This window comes from Pempheris klunzingeri, chromosome 12 (assembly GCF_042242105.1).
Source record: "Pempheris klunzingeri isolate RE-2024b chromosome 12, fPemKlu1.hap1, whole genome shotgun sequence".
NCBI classification, from domain to species: Eukaryota; Metazoa; Chordata; class Actinopteri; order Acropomatiformes; family Pempheridae; genus Pempheris; species Pempheris klunzingeri.
This window is the reverse complement of record NC_092023.1, coordinates 26371888-26378033: the sequence shown is the minus strand read 5'-3', so window position 1 is coordinate 26378033 and position 6146 is coordinate 26371888.

Genomic DNA, 6146 nt, shown 5'->3' with positions numbered 1-6146 from the left:
GAAGCATCGGGGCCAGCCAATCAAAACACGCGTTAAAAGAGGAAACGAATGGAAAGGAAAAAAGCGAAAAGGGACAGTTCACCGTTTTTTCTTAATACATTTAGATACACTGTTGCATCCCACGTTGCTGTAGTTTATCTAAAACATTACAAATGTACCAACTAACTGATTTCACTGTGTGTTTGTGAACATATATTCTCACTATATGCAAACCAGATATAATTTAACTGAATTTTACATAAATTCATTTTAAATCAACAATTTTTACATTTATTCTGATGCTTTCATGCATTCATTTCCATTTACTGACACAGTTTTCAGTGAAAATCTATAACTGAACCCTGAGCTGCCCGTGGTCCTGAAAAGCCAGCAAAAGTAGATTTTCTCAGTTTCAAAAAACAATTCCTTTACTAGCCTTAAGTTATGAATGGCAAAGAATGATGTTTTAGCAAACACCAGTGGCATTCAGCAAAGGGTAATCGTGTTTTCTGTCTCAGACAGCTGTTGTTTAGGTGGTATTAAGTAGGATTAACCAGGTGGGGAAATATACAGATAAATCAGTGGACAACACTTGTATTCCTGGCAGCAAAGTATTTCCAATATGCAAATGAAATATCTATTTTATTGTTCTAGCACTATGACATTATGGAAGTGTGTTAGTACATCTATCAAACCCACGTCACAGACGCACCTCACTTCTGTATTTGAATGGTTTATCAGGTCATAGATGTGTAATTTATTTACCTCTGATCTTTTCTTCCTGGTATGAGAAACCTGAATAGTGACAAACTTTACTTACATAAAACAAAGTTATAAAGTGCTTTACATGGTTAAAGCAGGATTCAAATATTTCAGGACTGAGACAAATAAAATATGGCAACTAAGATAATACAGAAACACACCCACCACCACCACCACCTTTTGAGAGTGGTTTTAAAGATATCAGTGATCCTGCAAGCCTCAGACGTATCAGCACATGACGTCTCTGTGTGATTGCAGAGAGAATGTTTGAATAAATTCAAAAAACAAAATCAAAGTAAAACACATCCAAACTCCAATACTTCTAAAACTAACTAATCATATGAATATTCACATTTTACTGACTGTCGATTGCGCTATTGATTTCTTCATCATCAGAGTTTATTTAAAAGCTTTCATCATCCCAGCGGTACAGGGAAACACAGAGTTTTGTTCACAGACTACAGGAGCAGAAGCAAACAGCATGGGGGTTTGGAGCACAAACACAGCAGCTGAGTAGATTTTCTCCCACTTCAAACTGTAGCGGATGCCGACGGACACTCAGGGAACAGAAAGCGTGACTTTATGGGTGACCTTTCCCGGTCTGTCCTCATAATATTTCATTGCCTTTTAAAGTGGGAGACTTTCATATCACAGCCTTTTATTTCTTCCTCATAAGTTTAAGTATCTCGAAGGAAGAGTCCTATTTTTCTGCCATAAATGTGATGACTGAATATTACCAGTACGGGGTGACCTCTATCATTTGAAGGTTTATTTTTTCTCTTCCAGCAATGGGATTTAAAAATGAATTGAAAACCATGGGTGCCTTTCCATTACTGCCAGTGTGCTTTTGAAGCACCATCATATAAACCAGGTTTTTGCCTACTTCGCTCTCTGAGGTTGCAGAACGCTTGAACACATTTTTTCAGGTCTGCAAAATATCCCAAACAATATTCTTGATATTAATGAACGCACAGACAAAATAATACACACAATCTGCTGCTGTCACATGGAGGAGAAAGCACTGCATGCATGTGTTCTATAGCGAGAGAGACGCAGGGCAGGGTGTTCAGACGTCAGAGCTGTATCTAATATCTTGTACATCGCGGTACAGAAAGCACCAGCGTGGAGAGCAGCTGCATAGAATTTGAATCAGAAATGATTTTATCATGTAATGAGGATCCTGTCTGTTTTCAGAATTTTGGTTATGAAACATTGTTATGCAATGTCTAAAATAAGCGCAGGGCAGTGCAGTGTGGATTGCTACGTGCGCTCACATTTAGATTACAGTAAAGCATGTTTTATCTGTTGGGTGCTATGCCAAGTATACAATCTAAACAGGCTACAATGCGCTGTGAAAGTCATTTTGACCGTCGTCTTGTGTAATGATTAAATGCTTTTCTACATCAGAAACATGTAATTAACCTTTTTTCTGTTCCTATTGTTGGAAAAGGTCAGGTTGCAGAATCTAGACAACAAATTTAAAAATAGTCAAAGTTTCAGATCCAAAATGTGGAAATGAAATGTGATATGAAGCAATGAGTTTATTCTGGCTAACAGTGGAAGTTTTATAGCAGAAGCCAGTTTTCAACAGGAATGCCCCAAGTGAACTGGAAAAGAGAGAAATAGACAGGTTTAATGAAAATACTACAGAGCTGACCATAAAACATAAAGACACCTGTTGTATTAATTAAATCTGCAAAAATTTCTGTCTCTGTGGTCACAAGCAGCATGCTGCTATGTATTGTGTGACATGTCAGGCCTCTCGTCTTCTCTGGAGTCATCGCTGAGATCTCAATGGCATATTTGTGCTGGCTGACGTTTGTACCGTACCATCTGCCTTCTGAACGGAGTGAAGGCGAATAAATCACACAAACCCAATAGGGAAGAGAGGGGTGCTTATCATAATGCAATGATGCAAATATATTTTCAAAACTTTGAATGCAATCTATCATTTGAACGTATGTAATGGGCCTATTCATCCTCCTTCTGAAGTGGACAATGTGATTTTCAGGAGGCGCTTGTGTACAATGAGCTTATGAGTTTGGAGAGGAAGTTTGCATGAGTCACTGTTGAGAAAAAAAAAATTCTTTTATCAGCTTGTGCAATGTCCTGATTTGATCCCTGTTTAATCCCTGAGTGGGGTTGTCAATCCCAGACTAAGCTGCCCCGTGTATTACATTAAAATCATCGTGGTGAACTCTGCTCTGAATAATACTTCCCCATGTGTTAGAGAACATACTGGGGCTTATTTGATGATATCACAAAGTCAAGCATCTTTAAATGCTGCCGATTAAGAAAACGTAACCGCTGTAAGTGTATACCTAAAGTATACTGTTACAGTGACCATGGAGTCAGCATCAATATGCAGATTCTCCAGAGTCCATTATCTATAATGGACAGTGTAGTTCATCTGCAAACAACCACAATCTTGACCTCTTGGATGATTACTGGAGCTCTTAAAAAGGTCTTTTAAAGTTCCTCAGTCACCCCAGTATTATATTACTATTGTATATTACAACAAGACACACACTGTAAAAATAACACTTGTGTCCTTTTTTTAAAACAGGTTTTCATTGTTTTCAGCACCTGGGCTTTAACCATACAAGGCAAATCTTCTACCTGTAAAAACTTCTATCCATCCTATGCTATGGCTTGCCATTGTTATTTGTTGATCCCAGGAATGTAGAGCCAGTGGGTGAGTATGGAACCCCAACATGAACAATACCAAATGAATAGATAAGACATGAACTAAACAATCACATGAATGAGTTGTGTAAAATATATACTACAAGAAACAATCATTTGCAACAAGCCTTGCTATAATTATTAAAACTTTTTTTTTTTTAATAAAAATGTTATTTCATTATTGATTTTATAACAACAGGGTTTTTATTGGATCAGTTTATATCGAAATGCTCCATTTTTAAAAGCCAAGTAAACATCTATTTTATAATGGCACTTTCTTGACAGTGGTGTTGTAGAGACTGTATATGTTGGATATATATATGTATGTGTTGTCAACCTCTCAGTTACCTTCTAGCCAATCATGTACCTCCTTCCTCTGTTAAACTAATAATCTCAGCCACGGTTGCCGAATGTAGCCAGTTAGCTTCTGTTAGCTAGAGCAACGATAATGCCACATGATATTCTGATTCAACCAATGAGAGGCTGCAGTTGTAAATAATCACAGTAGACACACACACACAAACACAGAGTAACTATACTTAACCCTCTTTAGCGTCTAAGCGTGAGCTTAACAAGGCTGCTAATGCTGCCTTCTTTGTGAACTTGCTTTATTACTCAGCATCCAGGTGAAAAACCAGTGTTAGCGGGGTTAGCAGTGTTAGCTAGCGTTCGGCCCTGTTGCGACCACAGAGAAAGGCCGTCTCTTTTCTTCTTCCCCGCAGACTTGTGTGTCTTTCTCTGGGGGACATCTTTAGATTCAAAATGTGGCATAAGGTACTCTGCAGTAACCAGCTAATGTGAGCGAGGTGGCTAAATTTGGTAGCAGATGTTGACACTGCTTGTTTAAGAGGCAACGACCACTGTCATTAAAAACGTGACATGAAAAGTGACAAGTGACCCTTATCAATACCGTTATTATAAAAGTAATAATGATGAAATAACATTCAATAATAATGATATTTCACCGTGAATTATTTCTTTGTTTAATATTGCACACTTTGGACTCCATAGATGAGTGACACTGGGCTTTGTGTCATAACCGAGTCACTCCTCATTGGCTATTGTTAACTGTTTGACTACCACAGTAAATAAGTCTGTCAACCTGTCACTGGAATTATCTGCTGAATTCTTCAAGCTTTTGTCTCTTGAAACTTGAAAACCAGAACAAATCCAAGATCAAGCCAAACGTAGTTACTGCTTTGTAGTATTCTAGCATTAGTGGTAGTATGAGAAGTAAAGGTTGGTGTTGTAGTGTGAACACAGCCATTTGTTTGAGGCAGAGCGACGTATGTCTTTCTGTCACGGTCATCGTTATGATTACCTTTCTAGATGGGAAAGTATTTTTCTGGCTCTTGCAACATGAAATACAGTAATGTAACAAAGCGTGCCTCGGAGCAGCCCTCACACTCGTTGTCTTGTGAACAATAGCAAAAAGTGAGCTCTCGCCTGCATGCCCTGAAGGAGCAGTTTGACTTGACAGCTTGTCAAGTCAGGCTGCCTCCAGTGTCTTAAGTTTGGGAGCTTTCACTCTGAACCCAGCCCAGTACCCTCTGCAAGAGAGAGACACAACCAAATCTGTTTGTTGTTGTGTCGTGTGTATTCTTTTGGTACTGTCATCACCTTTTACTCACTCACTTTTAACCTGATTTAGTCAAAGAGAAGTGGTTTCCAAAAGCTGTTATCACACAGGAGCAATACCTGCACACTTCATGTATCTCAGTCCCCTTGGAGAAAGCTTGAGACACTACTGAGGCAGCTGCAATCACCAATGCTCGACTTGATTTTAAACCTCTTGGGCTTGGATGCACCTTTCGATATTTTGCCTTGTCTGGTGCATCAAAAGTGCATTCAGAAAATGCATTAAAAGTACTGCCAATCATAACATGAGGCTTCAGCAGTCTGATATCTTAGGGGAATTTCATACTTTCTAACTTTGGAATTGCCTGCTTCAGCTAAACTTTGGAATTTTTGTGTGTTTTCACAGAACGAGGTCTGTGTGTGGATTTTGTCCCCTCATTACTTCCACTGGAGTCGCACTATGAAGGGATCTCTTCATGGCCAGTATGGACGGAAGGAGCAGTACCAGCCACCACTTGCTCTTCAATGCATATGGACATGTGACATGTGTGCATTTGTATGTTATTCTACATGTTGTCCCGTACGTCATCATTTATCTCACACATGGTGTCTCATGGTGTTTTGATGTAGACAATCCTCAAGTGTTATGTCTTGCACTTGCTATGCTGATGTCACACAGCTGTGTGTTGCTCTAAATGTCGCACTCCAGACATTTACACGATGCATTTTCAACATTTTCATCGTTAATAAGATTGCTAATACAGACGGAGGTGGTAATTACTGACTTGCTCATAATAAAAGTTAGTTCTTTGACTGATTACTAACATTTTGAGTTGGTTTAATCTGCTATCGGCCCCAGATTATCGAAAGTTTCTGTCTCCAAACTCATTTGCTCACTCTGCTCTATAAAGTTCCACCTGTGAAGCACCAATCAGTGTTCAGAATATACACCTGAGGACCAATCAAATCATGTTCTTCACTGGGGTTAAAGGAGCGGAAAAATAATCACTAAACTGTGCAAAACATGACATTATGAAACCTCAGAACTGATCATTGTATTGCGATTGTGTTATAAATGACTCTTACAGATGCAAAAAAAAAATTGAGAGCCATTTTAAAAATCTTTTTGGAACTTGAAAAGC